The 18,740-nt window shown below is 49.5% G+C and overlaps 1 protein-coding gene across 2 annotated transcripts in view; it reads right to left on the reverse strand.

Moving 5' to 3' along the window:
• Positions 1–1,216, reverse strand: part of LOC140409598 (protein FAM221B-like) — a 126,783-nt gene extending 125,567 nt beyond the window's left edge. For both annotated transcript variants that reach the window (XR_011940419.1, XM_072497957.1), the window contains exon 1: positions 1,156–1,216. The gene's annotated coding sequence lies outside the window, so the exon portion shown is untranslated. The remainder of the gene's footprint in view (positions 1–1,155) is intronic.
• Between the last annotated feature and the right edge of the window lie 17,524 nt (positions 1,217–18,740).

An 18,740-nucleotide genomic window follows, 5' to 3' on the forward strand; every position in this document is an offset into this window, starting at 1 on the left:
TTCATGTATTTGTCAAGATGCCCCTTAAATGTCACTATCGTCCCTGCTTCCACCACCTCCTCCGGTAGCAAGTTCCAGGCACCCACTACCCTCTGCGTAAAAAACTTGCCTCATACATCTACTCTAAACCTTGCCCCTCGCATCTTAAACTTATGCCCCCTAGTAATTGACCCCTCTACCCTGGGGAAAAGCCTCTGACTATCCACTTTGTCTATGCCCCTCATAATTTTGTAGACCTCTATCAGGTCGCCCCTCAACCTCCATCGTTCCAGTGAGAACAAACCGAGTTTATTCAACCGCTCCTCAGAGGTAATGCCCTCCATACCAGGCAACATTCTGGTAAATCTCTTCTGCACCCTCTCTAAAGCCTCCACATCCTTCTGGTAGTGTGGCGACCAGAATTGAACACTATACTCCAAGTGTGGCCTAACTAAGGTTCTATACAGCTGCAACATTTCCCCTGCCACCATTTTCTATGAAATGTTTCACTACCATCTCCCCAGTTTTGGGAAGGTTCATAATGGCGAATGCTCCCTCCCGTCTGGTGTGTAATCCCACAGAGAATCGACCACTGTTATATAACCATTGAATTAACCAAGTTTTTGTAAAGGAAAATCATTTGACTTATCCCGATAGCCCATATAGGGAGTCTTTCTGTGCAGTGTTGGAGACTGCAGTTGGAGTTGAGTGCAGTCAGGTTTAGTAATGTTTGTAATAAACAGTTTCAGCAAAATCACACTCAGGATGTTAAAACAAAACTGCACAGTGGGAAAAACCTCTGTTCAATTATTCAATCAGGAAGCCTCCATTCCAAACAATATTCTTCATTGAGCGTATTGTTTATAACTGTTTAGAAATGTGTTAATAATAACATGCAGTGGAAAATATCAGGGTTGGGCTGAGAATAGCTAAAGCTCAAACCACATAACATGTGGTTTTCTATTTCAAGCAATGGTTTCCATTTCAAACAATGTGATGCTCATGGCCAGTGCTATCTTGGAGATACATTTTTCAGAGAATTCTCTGGGAATCAATATTTTTTTATGGCTTGCTCCTATGTTATCCCTAAATCCAGCTAGTTCCTTTCCCAATCATGCTTTTAAACCCAGCTCTCACTCGCCCTTTCTTTTCTGCTACTGCAGATTCTTTCCCTACCTTCATACATTTGTTAAGTCTTCATTGATCCTGTGGAGTTGAACTGTTTCTGCAACCTCTAACAGCCAACCCGTGTGGACATATTATAGCATTACAAGTTAGTTATGTTACCTACAAGGGCTTCTTATTTCCAGACCTTTATGACATCATTATGGTTTGTCTTAATGACTCCATAGAAACTCCAGCTCTTCAACTACACCCACAACAGACAGTAGCAATCTTCCAGTGTCTCACTTGAGACCGCACTGAAAGGCTTTTTCAGTAAAGGTGGTGTCTGATCCTGTTCATATTGAACATACAAATGGGCAGGTTTTCGAACAGAGTCAATGGACTAGATCTGGGCAGTAAATCCGGTTTCTCCTCACTTTGGAGCACTTTGTGCTATTGAGGCAAAATCCTAGAAGATTATGCAGGTATGTGTTGTGTTTGGTCCCTTGTACTTTAAGATGAACTCACCAAACACTTTGTCCTGTTCGAACCAAGATCCTTTTATTGTGTCTTGTGCGGTACGATGACAATCTGGTACAGAGCATGTTATCATGGAGTCTTGATACTCCTCTGGAACTTACATCTTCTGCTGACCTGTTACATGTACATTTTATTACCCTCTATCTCATCTTCTTCTGGAGATGGCTGGATGAGCCTCTCTTCATATACAGGTCCAAGGTCACATGACCTTGGTCTTGAGCCTGCATGGAGTATCTGTACCGCCACCTGCTGGTTGGAGGTCTCACACCATCCAACTATGATATGGCCCTAGACATATCACCACAGCATGAGAGAGGGAACAAGATAATTTTAAAATCTTGGCCAGGGAAAGGGATTAGGGATAATTAGAATAAGGGATCAGCACTTAGGACAATGTGTCTACACTGATAGCAAATGTTCCGTACAGCTGCGAAATGTAAGTTATATTCCATTTTGAATTTTGCATTCTCGAGATGTGGGTGATACTATCAATACTGCTTTTAGTGCCTAGCTGTAGATACTTTAAGATGACGGTGGACGTTTTTTGCCATGGTCTTGAACTCTAATATTGACGCAGCAAATTGGTACAATGGCCTGGATTTTTGCTACATTTGGATGACTTGGGACCCCTTTAATAAGGGTGGGAGGGTCCTGATTATGGGATTCCCAACACCATTCCCAGGCAGTGCGATCTACAGGTGTGACTTTTATGGGTGCAGGCTAGTTTGGGTCAAAAGCCCTCACCTTGCACTCTTGACTGGCTGGCTCCATTACAGGGATAGACATGTCTTGGTCCTCCACAATTTTCCCGGAGTCAGATCAGGTTTTTAAAGAATCGTGGTTCATGGCACCTCAGAGGGGTGTTGCTCTTATTAGCCTTAGTTTTATTAGCTCTAATTATGTTACCTTTGCTCACGAGTCGCCAGGTATCTTTCTGATACCGCCACGTGGTTCAAGCTCGAGTTATGAGTAATAAGACAGCACACCGCTTAGTAAGATTGAAATCAACGGTCATTTATTATGTACAGCAATAAATACTTACACAATTATCCTACTTTCTATATCACTACTGACCACTACTGGCCACTACTTAACTTTTAGGAAGGGCCCACCAGGTCAGGGAAACGAATGGCTTATCGAATTGGGTCTGGCCTGCGGGATTCAAAAGGCTGATACAGGTCGATGGCTAGGAGTCTCTATCGGGTAGCGATCGCTGGAGTCAAACTTACGGTTGCTGGTCGATGGTTCTTGCGAAGGTTGCGAGCAGGAGAAGAAGGGAGAGAAGGGTCGATCTGAACTTGGCCCCTATTTTTATAGGGCCCAGGGGCTTCCCGCCTCTCAGGGCGGACCTTGACCCTGAGACCTAAGTGATTGGACTTGTTCCCAATCACTGGGTTCGAAATGCTCCAATAATGGGGCGATTCCTTGATCGGGGGGTGGTCGTTCACCTGTCTTTGTCTCGGCCACTGCTGGCGGCGAGAGGTCTGGCCCGGCATTCAATTGCTCCCGGGGATAGCCGATTAAACTGCAGATGTCTGGGTTGATGTGCTGCTAATGGTCGCAGGTATTGATCTGGGCCGACTTCCCCGGAGTCAAATACGCTATTCTGTCTGCAGCTGTCCGTTTGTGCCCTGTTGGCTGCTTTTCCCATCAGCCTTTTCGGTTAGTCATTTTATATCGGGTTTTGGCCAAATTAATCGGGAATCAGCCATTTTAGGTGGCTACAGGGAATTGTGAACCATAGTTTGCATGAGGGGTGTCATGGGAGTGTACCTTTAAGAAAGGTTTAGGCTTATCACATGGCTTCAGTGATGTCATTGTGTGGGTGGAGCTGGGCTGTGGCCTCTGGGTTTTACTTTTGTTTTTGAGCTGGGAGCTGTTTTGTGGCTGAGTTTTTTTGCTTTCGTTTTCACATTTGGCTGCTGTATTCGACATACAAGTATCTTGAAGTGTCTCTCTCCACCTTCAGTTTAAAAGCTGTCTCCAGATGCTTGATAACTTAAATGTGATAACTGTTTTCTGGAAGGAATTTAAACCTACTGTTTTGGTAAAAGGGTTTTCTAGTTTATGGGATGTTGTTATTAAATTGAAACAGTTAAGGGGAATTTATTAAGGGTTATACATTGAGTACTGTAGCTGTGTGGGGTATTCATGTTTGTAGTTGATAAAAATGTTTACTGTGTGTGTTTATAAAAATGTTAACTAAATTTGTAGAATAAACGTTGTTTTTGATTAAAAGTGCTTAAGGCCTCTGTTGAATAAGTTTCTGCTCGGCTATTCTGCGTTGTCACGCGTCCTGAAGGCTGCCTTGGAGAACGCTTACCCGGAGATCAGAGGCTGAATGCCCTTGACTGCTGAAGTGTTCCCCGACTCAAAGGGAACATTCCTACCAGCGATTGTCGTGCGATGTCCATTCATCCATTGTCGCAGCGTCTGCATGGTTTCACCAATGTACCATGCTTCGGGACATCCTTTCCTGCAACGTATGAGGTAGACAACTTTGGCCGAGTTGCACGAGTATGTACCGCATACCTGGTGGGTGGTGTTCTCACGTGTAATGGTGGTACCCATGTCGAAGATCTGACACAGAGATTGCCATGGCAGAGTTGTGTGGCGCCGTGGTCAATGTTCTGAAGGCTGGGTAGTTTGCTGCAAACAATGGTTTGTTTCAGGTTGCGCGGTTGTTTGAAGGCAAGTAGTGGGGGTGTGGGGAAGACCTTGGCAAGATGTTCGTCTTCATCGATGACATATTGAAGGCTGCGAAGAAGATGTCGTAGTTTCTCCGCTCCGGGGAAGTACTGGACAACGAAGGGTACTCTGTCAGTTGTGGCCTGTGTTTGTCTTCTGAGGAGGTTGGTGCGGTTTTTTGATGTGGCGCGTTGGAACTGTCGATCGATGAGTCGAGTGCCATATCCCGTTCGTACAAAGGCATCTTTCAGCATCTGTAGATGTCTGTTACACTCCTCCTTGTCTGAGCAGATCCTGTGTACATGGAGGGCTTGTCCAAAGGGGATGGCTTCTTTAATGTGTTTAGGGTGGAAGCTGGAGAAGTGGAGCATCGTAAGGTTATCCGTGGGCTTGCGGTAAAGCGAAGTGCTGAGGTGACCGTCCTTCACGAGATGAATGTGTCCTAGAATGCAACCAATTTTGGAGAGTAGTCCATTGTGAGTCTGATGGTGGGGTGGAACTTATTGATGTCATCGTGTAGTCGTTTCAGTGATTCTTCGCTGTGGGTCCCTAGTCACCTGGGTGGAGGATTCTGATTATTCCTCTCCCAAAAGATCCAGGTAAACTCTCTCCCATAAGGCCACTATGAGGACGCTCTCTCACCAGTAGGTCTGGGTGCCATTCTCCCAGAACTGCAAAGGCTTGTTGAGGTCAAACCACAAGCTGAAGGCTAGGTTTGATATGAGATGAAGTGTCTCAAGAAAGAAAGAGGCCTGGAAATAAACCACAAACTAAAAGCAGAGTCTAACGTGAAGCCTAGGGGCCTCTCCAGGAAAAGCTGTGAATAAGATATTGCTAACTGTAAGGGAGTGTTTCAAACTGTTCACTTACTCAAAAGGTTTTACCTAGATGTCTTTATTAATGAGGAGAACGAACCGCAAACACAAGTTCAATTCAACAATATTTGTTTAACCCTTAAATGACCCACAAAATATACTAGAGGTACCAAAATCAGTGTAAACTACCTGCAAAGATGGCTTGGTAGAGCTATGGAATTGATCACTGCATTTCTCTGGTCTGTCTTCACAAAGGTAGTTCTCACTGGCAGTCCCTTCCTTCCTTATGGTCTGGTCTTCTCTTGGCTGGTCAAGGTCATTTCCCACACCGTGGCTTCGAGTCCGCAGCCACCACTCTGAGTTCCCGACGGATGAAATCATGAGAGACCCATGCCGTCAGGAACTCGGCCAGTCGGGGGCGGAGCATCGGAAGGCGGGCCTCAGGCAATGACCTGAGGCCGTCATGCTTTGGAGGGCGCGGAGCATCGCGAAAGCAGTGTCGTCCCCGATTCTGTTGTAAACTTGGATTTTGGCGTCAGCGACCGGAGAATCTAGCCCTCTGTATTAAGTTGTTGATATTTGTTGATAAAATTTGTTTTTTTGTTTGTGGGGTGAATAGGGGATTTTTATGATGCACGTGGCATGTTTATGGGTGGTGGGGGGCGCTGTGGTTGCTGACTGCTGAAGAGGTGTTGGGTCGATGTAGCGCTCCTGTTGGAAATTTAGTTGAGTAGAGGACGTTACTATGAGGAACGTTTTATCCCCGAAGTGGGCAATGTCATTGTATTTTCTTTGTCCGTGGAGTACTGCCCTCCCTAGCAATAAACAAGGCTAGTGAATGGGTGTGAGATGGGGGGAGGAGCTGCAGTTGCTGAACCAGTTTGGTTAGGTTTGACGAGCTCAGGGTCTGGGTCAGGGCTTGGGGAGGAGGGGGCTTGGATTTTCGGTTCGGTTTCAATTTGGGTGGGGTGATGGGTGGGAATGCTGATGGTGACGAGAGGACTTTCTTTGTTTTATTCTGAGGGTGAGTTTGGCGGCCATCTTGGGAGGGCCTATGGCATGTACTTTTTGAATATTTACTCAGTTCCTGATGGTGGAAATGGCTGATTCCGGGATAAAGGGATGGGAGACCCCCAATTCGGTTGATCACCTGGACTGTAAGGAGGTTTGGCGGCCCAGTGAAGAGGTCAAGAGTTCTTGTTTACCTGAGGAGTCTAAGTGCTGGTGTGGTGTTTTTGCAGGAGACTCACTTGCAGGTAAAAGATCAGACCAGACTGCGAAGGGGATGGATGGGACATGTGTTTCACTCAAGCTTTGCTGGAAAAGCCCGAGGTGCGGCAATGTTGGTTAATAAGCGGGTCCCATATCAGTTACAGGATCGTGGCAGATCCTAACAATAGATAGATGATGGTCAGTGGGTTTCTGGTGAGTATATTGGTGTCTACACCCCAACCGGGAGGGTTTGGCTTCCATTCCCGATCTAGATACCCACAATTGGTTCTGGGAGTGGTCTTTAATTCTGGACTGGATCTGAAAGTGGTATGGTCCAGGCCGAAATCGTTGGCTCTCTCAGGAGTGGTGAAGGCGCCTCTGGCTATCATAACGTAGATGGGGGGAAGACCCGTGGAGATTTCTGTACAAAAGTGATAAGGCGTTTTCATTCTTTTCCCGTGTGCATAAGGTCTGTTGCAGGATTCTTTCTACTGGGTAGGCCCCTGATTTCATGGGTAAAAGGGCAGAATACTCAACAATAGTAATTCCTGACCATCCAGCAGAGGGCAGTAAAGCGGAGCTGCTGATTGGCTGTGGCAAGAGAAATTTGCATACCTCTGTTGTGGTCACCCTAACTTGAAGGTGGTTTGTGGAGGAGCTGTTGTCAAGTCACACTTAAACCCGAAACATTTCTTCAGTGTTTCCCTCCCTATCCCCTCCTCTAACCAAAAAAAACCAACCGCTGTAAAGATCAAGAGGAAGGCTCGAGGCAGGTAGAAGTAGAAAGAAGTTGAAACATGACATCACAGCCTGCAGGTAAGGGATTGGCTGGTGACTGGTAAGTAGTTATTCTTTTATTTTCCCTCAGGTGTAACATACGATGAACGTCTGAGGATCCTGGGATTATATTCATTGGAGTTTAGGAGGTTGAGGGGAGATCTAATAGAAACTTACAAGATAATGAATGGCTTAGATAGGGTGGATGTAGGGAAGTTGTTTCCATTAGCAGGGGAGACTAGGACCCGGGGGCACAGCCTTAGAATAAAAGGGAGTCACTTTAGAACAGAGATGAGGAGAAATTTCTTCAGCCAGAGAGTGGTGGGTCTGTGGAATTCATTGCCACAGAGGGCGGTGGAGGCCGGGACGTTGAGTGTCTTTAAGACAGAAGTTGATAAATTCTTGATTTCTCGAGGAATTAAGGGCTATGGAGAGAGAGCGGGTAAATGGAGTTGAAATCAGCCATGATTGAATGGTGGAGTGGACTCGATGGGCCGAATGGCCTTACTTCCGCTCCTATGTCTTATGGTCTTATGGTCTTATGGTGTTATCGTGCAGGGCGCAGATGTTGCTGAGTGAGTGCTTGCTGAGAAGGGGAGTGAATAACAGGTAAGCTCTTTCTTTCGTTTTCTTTATTTTATCTAGAGGGGATGGCAGGGAAGGTAGTGCAGTGTTCCTCCTGCAGAATGTTTGAGGTGAGGGACGCCGACAGTGTCCCTGCTGATTTCATCTGTGGGAAGTGCACCCATCTCCAGCTCCTCAGAAACCGCATTAGGGAACTGGAGCTGGAGCTGGATGAACTTCGGATCATTAGGGAGGCAGAGGTGGTCATAGATAGAAGCTTCAGGGATGTAGTTACTCCGAAGAATAAAGATAGATGGGTGACGGTGAGAGGGGCTGGGAGGAAGCAGTCAGTACAGGGATCCCCTGTGGTCATTCCCTTTAGTAACAAGTATACCGCTTTGGATACTGTTGGGGGGTCAACTTACCAGGGGTAAGCCATGGGGTGCAGGTCTCTGGCACAGAGTCTGTTCCTGTTGCTCAGAAGGGAAGGGGGGAGTGGAGTAGAGCATTAGTCATTGGAGACTCCATAGTTAGGGGGATAGATAGGAGATTCTGTGGGAACGCAGAGACTCGCGGTTGGTGTGTTGCCTCCCAGGTGCCGGGGTGCGTGATGTCTCGGATCGTGTTTTCGGGATCCTTAAGGGGGAGGGGGAGCAGTCCCAAGTCATGGTCCACATAGGTACCAACGACATAGGTAGGAAAAGGGATAGGGATGTAAGGCAGGAATTCAGGGAGTTAGGGTGGAAACTTAGATCTAGGACAAACAAGAGTTATTATCTCTGGGTTGTTACCCATGCCACGTGATAGCGAGACGAGGAATAGGGAAAGAGAGGAGTTGAACACGTGGCTACAGGGATGGTGCAGGAGGGAGGGTTTCAGACTTCTGGATAATTGGGGCTCATTCTGGGGTCGGTGGGACCTCTACAAACAGGATGGTCTACACCTGGACCAGAGGGGTACCAATATCCTGGGGGGGAAATTTGCTAATGCTCTTCGGGAGGGTTTAAACTAGTTCAGCAGGGGCTTGGGAACCTGAATTGTAGCTCCACTATACAGGAGGTTGAGAGTAGTGAGGTCATGAGTAAGGTTTCAAAGTTGCAGGAGTGTACCGGCAGGCAGGAAGGTGGTTTAAAGTGTGTCTTGTTCAATGCCAGGAGCATCCGAAATAAGGTGGGTGAACTTGCGGCATGGGTTGGTACCTGGGACTTCGATGTTGTGGCCATTTCGGCGACATGGATAGAGCAGGGACAGGAATGGTTGTTGCAGGTGCCGGGGTTTAGATATTTCAGTAAGCTCAGGGAAGGTGGTAAACGAAGGGGAGGGGTGGCATTGTTAGTCAAGAACGTATTACGGTGGCAGAAAGGACGTTTGATGAGGACTCGTCTACTGAGGTAGTATGGGCTGAGGTTAGAAACAGGAAAGGAGAGGTCACCCTGTCAGGAGTTTTCTATAGGCCTCCGAAAAGTTCCAGAGATGTAGAGGAAAGGATTGCAAAGATGATTCTGGATAGGAGCGAAAGCAACAGGGTAGTTGTTATGGGGGACTTGAACTTTCCAAATATTGACTGGAAACGCTATAGTTCAAGTACTTTAGATGGGTCCGTTTTTGTCCAATGTGTTCAGTAGGGTTTCCTGACACAGTATGTAGATAGGCCAACGAGAGGCGAGGCCGTATTGGATTTGGTACTGGGTAATGAACCAGGACAAGTGTTAGATTTGGAGGTAGGTGAGCACTTTGGTGATAGTGACCACAATTCGATTACGTTTACTTTAGTGATGGAAAGGCATAGGTATATACCGCAGGGCAAGAGTTATATCTGGGGTAAAGGCAATTATGATGCGATGAGGCAAGACTTAAGATGCATCGGATGGCGAGGAAAACTGCAGGGGATGGGCACAATGGAAATGTGGAGCTTGTTCAAGGAACAGCTACTGCGTGTCCTTGATAAGTATGTACCTGTCAGGCAGGGAGGAAGTGGTCAAGCAAGGGAACCGTGGTTTACTAAGGCAGTCGAAACACTTGTCAAGACGAAGAAGGAGGCTTATGTAAAGATGAGACATGAAGGTTCAGTGCTCGAGAGTTACAAGTTAGCTAGGAAAGACCTAAAGAGAGAGCTAAGAAGAACCAGGAGGGGACATGAGAAGTCTTTGGCAGGTAGGATCAAGGATAACCCTAAAGCTTTCTATAGATATGTCAGGAATAAAAGAATGACTAGGGTAAGAGTAGGGCCAGTCAAGGACAGTAGTGGGAAGTTGTGCTTGGAGTCCGAGGAGATAGGAGAGGTGCTAAATGAATATTTTTCATCAGTATTCACACAGGAAAAAGACAAGGCTGTCGAGGAGAATACTGAGATTCAGGCTACTAGACTAGAAGGGCTGATGGAGGGCGCAGAAGGATGGGTGAATAAATTTGCAGATGACACTAAAGTCGGTGGAGTTGTGGACAGTGCGGAAGGATGTTACAAGTTACAGAGGGACATAGATAAGCTGCAGCGCTGGGCTGAGAGGTGGCAAATGGAGTTTAATGCAGAAAAGCGAGAGGTGATTCATTTTGGAAGGAATAACAGGAAGACAGAGTACTGGGCTAATGGTAAGATTCTTGGCAGTGTGGATGAGCAGAGAGATCTCGGTGTCCATGTACATAGATCCCTGAAAGTTGCCACCCAGGTTGGGTTGTTAAGAAGGCGTACGATGTGTTAGCTTTTATTGGTAGAGGGATTGAGTTTCGGAGCCATGAGGTCATGTTGCAGCTGTACAAAACTCTGGTGCGGCCGCATTTGGAGTATTGCGTGCAATTCTGGTCGCCGCATTATAGGAAGGATGTGGAAGCATTGGAAAGGGTGCAGAGGAGATTTACCAGAATGTTGCCTGGTATGGAGGGAAGATCTTATGAGGAAAGGCTGAGGGACTTGAGGCTGTTTTCATTAGAGAGGAGAAGGTTAAGAGGTGACTTAATTGAGGCATACAAGATGATCAGAGGATTGGATAGGGTGGACAGTGAGAGCCTTTTTCCTTGGTTGGTGATGTCTGGCACAAGGTGACACAGCTTTAAATTGAGGGGAGATAGATATAGGACAGATGTCAGAGGTAGGTTCTTTACTCAGAGAGTAGTAAGGGCGTGGAATGCCCTGCCTGCAACAGTAGTGGACTCGCCAACACTAAGGGCATTCAAATGGTCATTGGATAGACATATGGACGATAAGGGAATAGTGTAGATGGGCTTTAGAGTGGTTTCACAGGTCGGTGCAACATCGAGGGCCGAAGGGCCTGTACTGCGCTGTAATGTTCTATGTTCTATGCTCCACACTTAGTGGACCTGGTGCTGGAGATTGATCCCATTCAGTGCTCGCCGGAGGCTCGATGTGGACTACTAGCGGAGAAGAGCTGTTGTGAGTGCATGTCTGTGGCCATCGAGGAATATATTATTGGATTGGATTGGATTTGTTTATAGTCACGTGTACAGTGAAAAATATTTTTCTGCGAGCAGCTCAAACAGATCATTTAGTATCTGAAAATAAAATAAAATAAAAAGAAAATACATAATAGGGCAACACAAGGTCCATAATGTAAATACATAGACACAGGCATCGGGTGAAGCATACAGGGTGTAGTATTAATCAGGTCAGTACACAAGAGGGTCGTTTAGGAGTCTGGTGACCGTGGGGAAGAAGTTGTTTTTGAGTCTGTTCGTGCGTGTTCTCAGACTTTTGTATCTCCTGCTCAATGGAAGAAGTTGGAAGAGTGAGTAAGCCGGGTGGGAGGGGTCTTTGATTATTCTGCCCACTTTCCCAAGGCAGTGGGAGGTGTAGACAGAGTCAATGGATGGGAGGCAGGTTTGTGTGATGGACTGGGCTGTGTTCACGACTCTCTGAAGTTTCTTGAGGTCTTGGGCCGAGCAAGGTTTAACAGAAACACCTCGGTCTCTCCCTCCACAGGGAGGCTCTTAAGCCAGTTGTAAAAGGGGAGATAATCTTCTTTAAGACGCATTTAGATGGGACTGTGAGGGTGGAACGGTAGCGACTAGTGGGTGGGTGCGATTTTGGAAATGGAGCGCCACTATTTGGAGGACACTCTGGAGATGCTGGTAATTAGGAAACAGCTGCTAATGCAGCTTGATTTAGTGTCCACAGGGAGGGGAGTGCGCCAGCTGCAGCACTTGAGGGTGCTGGTTTATGTGTATGGGGAGAAGGCAGGCCATCTTTTGGCTCACTCGCTGAGGAGGCAGGCGGCGTCTCAGGAGATCGTACAGATTAGGGTCTCTGGCGGCAGCTTGGTTTTTGCACCAAGGGAAGTCAATACAGCATTTGAGGTTTTTTACAGGGGTCTCTATAGAGTCTATAGTCTACAGGGAGCATAGGGTGTCTCTATATGCTGATGACCTGCTCTTGTATGATACCGATCCAGTCTCCTCTGTGGATGAAATAAGCTCCTGAGGAGCTTTGATTCCTTTACGGGGTATAAATTGAATCTGGTGAAGAGTGAATATTTTCCGGTTAATCCCCCGGGAGGGGAGCCAATCTGGGGTATTGCCTTTTCCTCTTGCCGGAGATAGCTTCCAGTGTCTGGGTATCTGAGTAGCCCATGCTTCATAGATTAAACTATACAAGTCTGGTGAGTAGGGCAAGGTCCGATTTACAGAATTAGGATAACTTCCACTGTCCTTGGCGGGCAGAATCCAGTCTGTTATTATGAACATTCTCTCAAGGTTTTTATTTCTGTTTCAATGTCTCCCTGTTTTCTTTGCCAGGTCTTTCTTTGTCGAGGTTAACAAGTTACTGACCCCTTTTATTTGGGCGGGTAAGTCTCCAAGAATTCATAGAATGTTCCTTCAGCGGGGTTGGCAGACGAGGGGGGAGCTGGCGTTACCCAATTTGCTCTTTTATTACTGGGCAGCCAAATTTGAGAAGGTGCTGGGGTGGTTAGGAAGTCAGGTTCCATATGGGGACGGGTGAAGGTGAGTTTGTGTAGGGGCTTGAGCTTACTGGCTTTGGTGACGATTTCGCTCCCATTCTCCCCAGCGAACCCAATGGTGATCTCTACTTTAAGGATATGGAAGCAGTTTAGGCAGCATTTCAAGCTGAGCGCCATGTCATTGTTGGCCACTATCTAGGGCAACTATTTGTTTATGCCATTAGGTTTGGATACGATGTTTAAGGCGTGGGAAGTGTAATTGAAAATATGGAAAGATATGTCATTTGAAACATGGAAGTCTGGCAATACCTGATCTGAGAAACATGAGAGAATGAAGGGAATAATCCCACGAAGGGTTAACAGCAGCTGCAGGAGAGGGCTGTGAAATTCAGATAGCCTTTAGCAGATAGTCAAGCAGGCAAAGCAAACAAAACAAGCAGGTCTTTCAAGTCATAATCGAGTGAATTTTAGTATACACCTAAAAGCAATGTTTCGCACCTCCTTTTGAAGTTAGGTAAGCAGATGGAAAAGAATGGATAAGGTTTTCAGCTGAATTAGGTGACAAATGTTTAAATGCGAGCAAGTCTTTTTAAAAAAATATATTTATTAAAGTTTTTTAACACACTTTTTCACCCTTAAAAACAATAAACCACCCCCCCCCCTTGTAACAAAATAGAAAGAAAACGCACATAGGAAGATATATACATGGTAAAACGATATGTTACAGAGCTTTGTACACTGGCTCCCTCCCGTACATGCCAGTTTCCCAAATCTTTCATGTGTTCTCTTGCTCAAACACCCCCTAGGCAAACCCCCCTCCCCCCCTTCACAGGACACCCCACCCCCCCCCTCCCCCCCCCGGGTTGCTGCTGCTGACCGACCTTCCTCTAACGCTCCGCGAGATAGTCTAAGAACGGTTGCCACTGCCTGTAGAACCCCTGCACAGACCCTTTCAAGGCAAACTTTATCTCCAGCTTAACCCAACCATGTCGTTTGTCCAGGCCTACACGCTGGGGGGCTTCGCCTCCTTCCATATTAACAAGATCCTTCGCCGGGCTACTAGGGACGCAAAGGCCAGAATGCCGGCCTCTTTCGCCTCCTGCACTCCCGGCTTGTCCACTACTCCAAATATTGCCAGCCCCCAGCTTGGCTTGACCCGGCCTTTCACCACCTGAGATATTGTTCCCGCCACTCCTCTCCAGAACCCCTCCAGTGCCGGGCATGACCAAAACATATGGACATTGATCTCCGGACTCCCTGAGCACCTTCCACAACTGTCCTCTACCCCAAAAAAACCTACTAAATCTCGCCCCCGTCAAGTGCGCTCTGTGAACCACCTTAAATTGTATCAGGCTGAGCCTGGCACACGAGGAGGAGGAATTAACCCTGCCTAGGGCATCAGCCCATAACCCCTCCTCAATCTCCTCCCCCAGCTCCTCCTCCCATTTACCCTTCAACGCTTCCCCCTCTTCTTTCATCTCCTGGTATATCGCCGACACCTTGCCCTCCCCGACCCATACACCCGAGATCACCCTGTCTCGAATTTCCTGTGCCGGGAGCAACGGAAATTCCCTCACCTGCCGCCTCACAAACGCCCTCACCTGCATGTATCTAAAAGCATTTCCCAGGGGTATCTCAAACTTCTCCTCTAGTGCCCCTAGGCTCGCAAACATCCCATCAATGAACAGGTTCCCCATTCTTCTAATCCCCGCCCGATGCCAGCTCTGAAACCCCCCGTCCATCCTCCCCGGGACAAACCGATGGTTACCCCTGATCGGGAACCACACCGAGGCTCCCATTGTACACCTGTACTGTCTCCACTGGCCCCAGATCTTTAGCGTTGCCGCCACCACCGGGCTCGTGGTGTACTTTGACGGCGAGAGCGGCAGCGGTGCCGTCACCAGCGCCCCCAGGCTCGTTCCTTTACAGGACGCCATCTCCAACCTCTTCCATGCCGCCCCCTCTCCCTCCATCACCCACTTACGGATCATCGCCACATTTGCTGCCCAGTAGTAGCTCCCCAGATTCGGCAGCGCCAACCCTCCTCGGTCCCTACTGCGTTCCAGAAACCCTCTCCTTACCCTCGGGGTCCTATTCGCCCACACAAACCCCATAATACTCCTGCCTACTCGCTTAAAAAAGGCCTTGGTGATCACGATGGGAAGGCACTGAAACACAAAGAGAAACCTCGGAAGGACCACCATTTTGACCGACTGCACTCTACCCGCTAGCGAGAGCGGTAACATGTCTCATCTTTTGAAGTCCTCCTCCATCTGCTCCACCAACCTCATCAGATTCAGTTTATGTAGGGCCCCCCAACTCCTGGCTATCTGGATCCCCAGGTACCGAAAGCTCCCCTCCGCCCTCCTCAGCGGTAGATCGCCTATCCCCCTTTCTTGGTCCCCTGCCTGTACTACAAAAAGCTCACTCTTCCCTACATTGAGCTTATAGCCCGAAAAATCCCCAAACTCCCTTAAAGTCTGCATGACCCCCACCATCCCCTCCACTGGATCCTTCACATACAGCAACAGGTCATCTGCTTAAAGCGACACTCGATGCTCCTCTCCCCCTCGGACCACCCCCCTCCATTTCCGAGACTCCCTCAATGATATGGCCAAGGGTTCAATCGCCAATGCAAACAACAGAGGGGACAGGGGGCACCCCTGCCTCTTCCCACGGTACAGCCGAAAATACTCCGACCTCTGCCGATTCGTCACCACACTCGCCACCGGGGCTCTGTAAAGGAGCTTAACCCAGCTAATAAACCCTCCCCCAAACCCAAACCTCCACAACACTTCCCAGAGGTACTCCCACTCTACTCGGTCAAAGGCCTTCTCCGCGTCCATAGCTGCCACTATCTCCGCCTCTCCCTCCACCGATGGCATCATTATCACGTTTAGGAGCCGCCGCACATTGGTGTTTAGCTGCCTGCCCTTTACAAATCCCGTCTGGTCCTCGTGAATCACCCCCGGGACACAGTCCTCAATTCTCGTAGCCAGCACTTTTGCCAGCAACTTAGCATCCACGTTGAGGAGCGAGATCGGCCTGTACGATCCACATTGCAGTGGGTCCTTGTCCCGCTTTAGGATCAAAGAAATCGTCGCCTCCGACATTGTCGGGGGCAGGGTCCCCTCCTCTCTTGCCTCATTAAAGGTCCTCACTAGCAGCGGGGCCAACAGGTCTACGTACTTCCTGTAGAACTCCACCGGGAACCCATCCGGTCCCGGGGCCTTCCCTGCCTGCATACTCCCCAAACCCTTCCTCAGCTCCTCCAACCCAATTGGTGCCCCCAAACCAGCCACCTCTTGCTCCTCCACCCTCGGGAATCTCAATTGGTCTAGGAATCGTCTCATCCCCTCTTCCCCCGCTGGGGGCTGGGATCTGTACAGCTCCTCATAGAAGGCCTTGAATGCCTCGTTTATTTTCGTCGCACTGTTGGTCCCTCTCCTCTCCCAACTCCAGTTCCACCCAGTGCGGGGCGTGATCTGAAATGGCTATGGCCGAATACTCCGTTCCCTCCACTTTCGGGATCAGCGCCCTGCCCAGAACAAAAAAATTCATCCGGGAGTAGGCTTTGTGCACGTGGGAGAAAAAAGAAAATTCCCTGGCCTGCGGCCTGGCAAACCTCCATGGGTCCACTCCCCCCATCTGATCCATAAACCCCCTAAGCACCTTGGCCGCCACCGGCCTCTTTCCAGTCCTCGATCTGGAGCGATCCAGTGCTGGGTCCAACACCGTATTGAAATCCCCGCCCATTATCAAGCTTCCTACCTCCAGGTCCGCATGCGCTTCATGAATCCGGCATCATCCCAGTTCGGGGCGTATACATTTACCAATACCACCCACGTCCCCTGCAACTTACCGCTCACCATCACGTATCGACCTCCGTTGTCCACTACGATATTCCTGGCCTCAAACGACACCCGCTTCCCCACCAATATTGCCACCCCTCTGTTCTCCGCGCCCAGCCCCGAATGGAATACCTGTCCTACCCACCCCTTTCTTAACCTGACCTGATCCGCCACCTTTAAATGTGTCTCTTAGAGCCTTCAGTCCCTCTAAGTGCACGAACACTCGGGCCCTCTTTACCGGCCCATTCAGGCCCCTCACATTCCACGTTATCAGCCGGATTGGGGGGGATCCCCCCCCCCCCCCCCCCCCCCCCGCCGACTAGCCATCTCCTTTTTCCTTTTCTAGGCCAGTCCCGTGTCCGCGCCGCCCTCACCCTCCATTCCCCCAGCCGGGAGACCCCCGCCCCGACCACCACTTCTGTGTCCTATTCCCCTTCGGCCAGTGCAGCAGCAACAACCCCCCCCCCCGCCCCCCCCCCCCCGCTAGACCCGTGTCTAGCTTTTTTGCTCCCCCCATATCATTCCCGTAAGTCAGCTGACACCTGCTGACCCCGGCTTCCCCCGCCGTCCCATTGACCTCCCCGTGTGGGAATCTCCCAATCAGTGTGCGTTCCTCCATTCCCTCTCCCGCCTTTCTTCCCACGCGCGGGGAAAAACCCCGCGCTTTCCTAAGCCTACCCCGCCCCCTCTGGCGCAGCTCCTGTCTCTTTTCCCCCATCGCAATCCCCCTCTCTCCCCCAGCCCGTGTAACATTTCCTGCGTGTGATTAACACCCTATATACAACAACCATCAAACATCAAACATCCCCCCCACCCTCACAAACCCTCAGTTTGAGTCCAACTTTTTGGTTTGAATAAAGGTCCACGCCTCTTCAGGCGTTTCAAAATAATGGTGCTGATCCTTGTATGTGACCCACAATCGGGCTGGCTGCAGCATTCCGAATCTCACTCCTTTCCGGTTCAACACCGCCTTGGCCCGGTTGAAACCCGCTCTCCTCTTTGCAACCTCCGTGCTCCAGTCTGGGTATATTCGGATCTCCGCATTGTCCCACCTGCTGCTCCGCTCCTTCTTGGCCCATTTCAAGACCCTCTCTCTGTCCGTGTGAGGTACCCTCAATAATGACACTTAGAGATTAAACTGTAAAGAAGGCTTTATTAGACTAATAACTATGCTAGAGCTAGAGACGAGAGCTGACTGTTACAGGCCATGAGGCAGCCCTTATGTATGGCTCCCAGATGGGCGGAGCCAGAGGCGGAGTCCCCAGGGTTACAAGCCCGGTCTTAAAGGGGACATCACCTTACATGATGATAAGGCAGTAACCGTTCATCACATTCACCCCCTGTTTAAAATGGAGTCCGGCGGGGGTGAAGTGCCATCATAGGTCCATCCGTCTCAGTGGCCGGATCGTCCTCCTCGACCTCCTCAATTCGGGTGGTGGTGCGGCGGGCACGGTCGTCCCGGTTGAAGGCACATCCGGGAGCACAGTGGTCAAGCTTCGGTCCGGGTCGGGGCAGGGGAACTAGGCAGGGCCGGGGGTAGCGGAGCCGGCGCTGGCGGGGTGTGTAAAGGGGGGGCGCATGGTAGGGGCTCACCAACGGGTGGTAGGGCTGGAAGGGGGTGTGTTGTAGGGGGCGACGGGTCCTGCAGGGGAGCGGGGCGGGAAGGGGCGTCTGTGGTGGAGGATCCAGCGGGTGCCAGATCCCGGAGGGAAACCGTATCTTGCCTGCCGTCGGAGTACTCCACGTAGGCGTAACTGGGGTTGGCGGGGAGCAGTCGGACCTTTTCAACTAGGGGATCCGTTTTATGGCTCCTCGCGTGCCTCCGGAGAAGACCGGGTCCCAGAGCCATCAGCCAAGGTGGAAGCGAGACCCCGGAGGTAGACTTCCTGGGGAAGAGAAACAATCGTTGTGAGGGGTCTCATTCGTGGCCGTGCAGAGGAGTGACCTAATGGAGTGTAGGGCATCGGGTAGGACCTCCTGCCAGCGGGTAGTTGGGAGATTTATCGACCGCAGGGCCAGAAGGACAGCCTTCCACACTGTCGCGTTCTCCCTCTCCGCCTGCCCGTTTCCCTGCGGGTTATAACTGGTCGTTCAACTCGAGGCGATGCCTTTGCTGAGCAGATACTGACGCAGTTCATCGCTCATGAACGATGTACCCCGGTCGCTGTGGATATAAGCGGGGAAACCGAACAGGGTGAAGATGCTGTGCAGTGCCTTAATCACCGTGGCTGAGGTCATGTCGGGGCAGGGAATGGCGAATGGGAAACGGGAGAACTCATCGATCACGGTGAGGAAATAGG

This window comes from Scyliorhinus torazame, chromosome 3, assembly GCF_047496885.1.
Source record: "Scyliorhinus torazame isolate Kashiwa2021f chromosome 3, sScyTor2.1, whole genome shotgun sequence".
In the NCBI taxonomy this organism is placed as follows: Eukaryota; Metazoa; Chordata; class Chondrichthyes; order Carcharhiniformes; family Scyliorhinidae; genus Scyliorhinus; species Scyliorhinus torazame.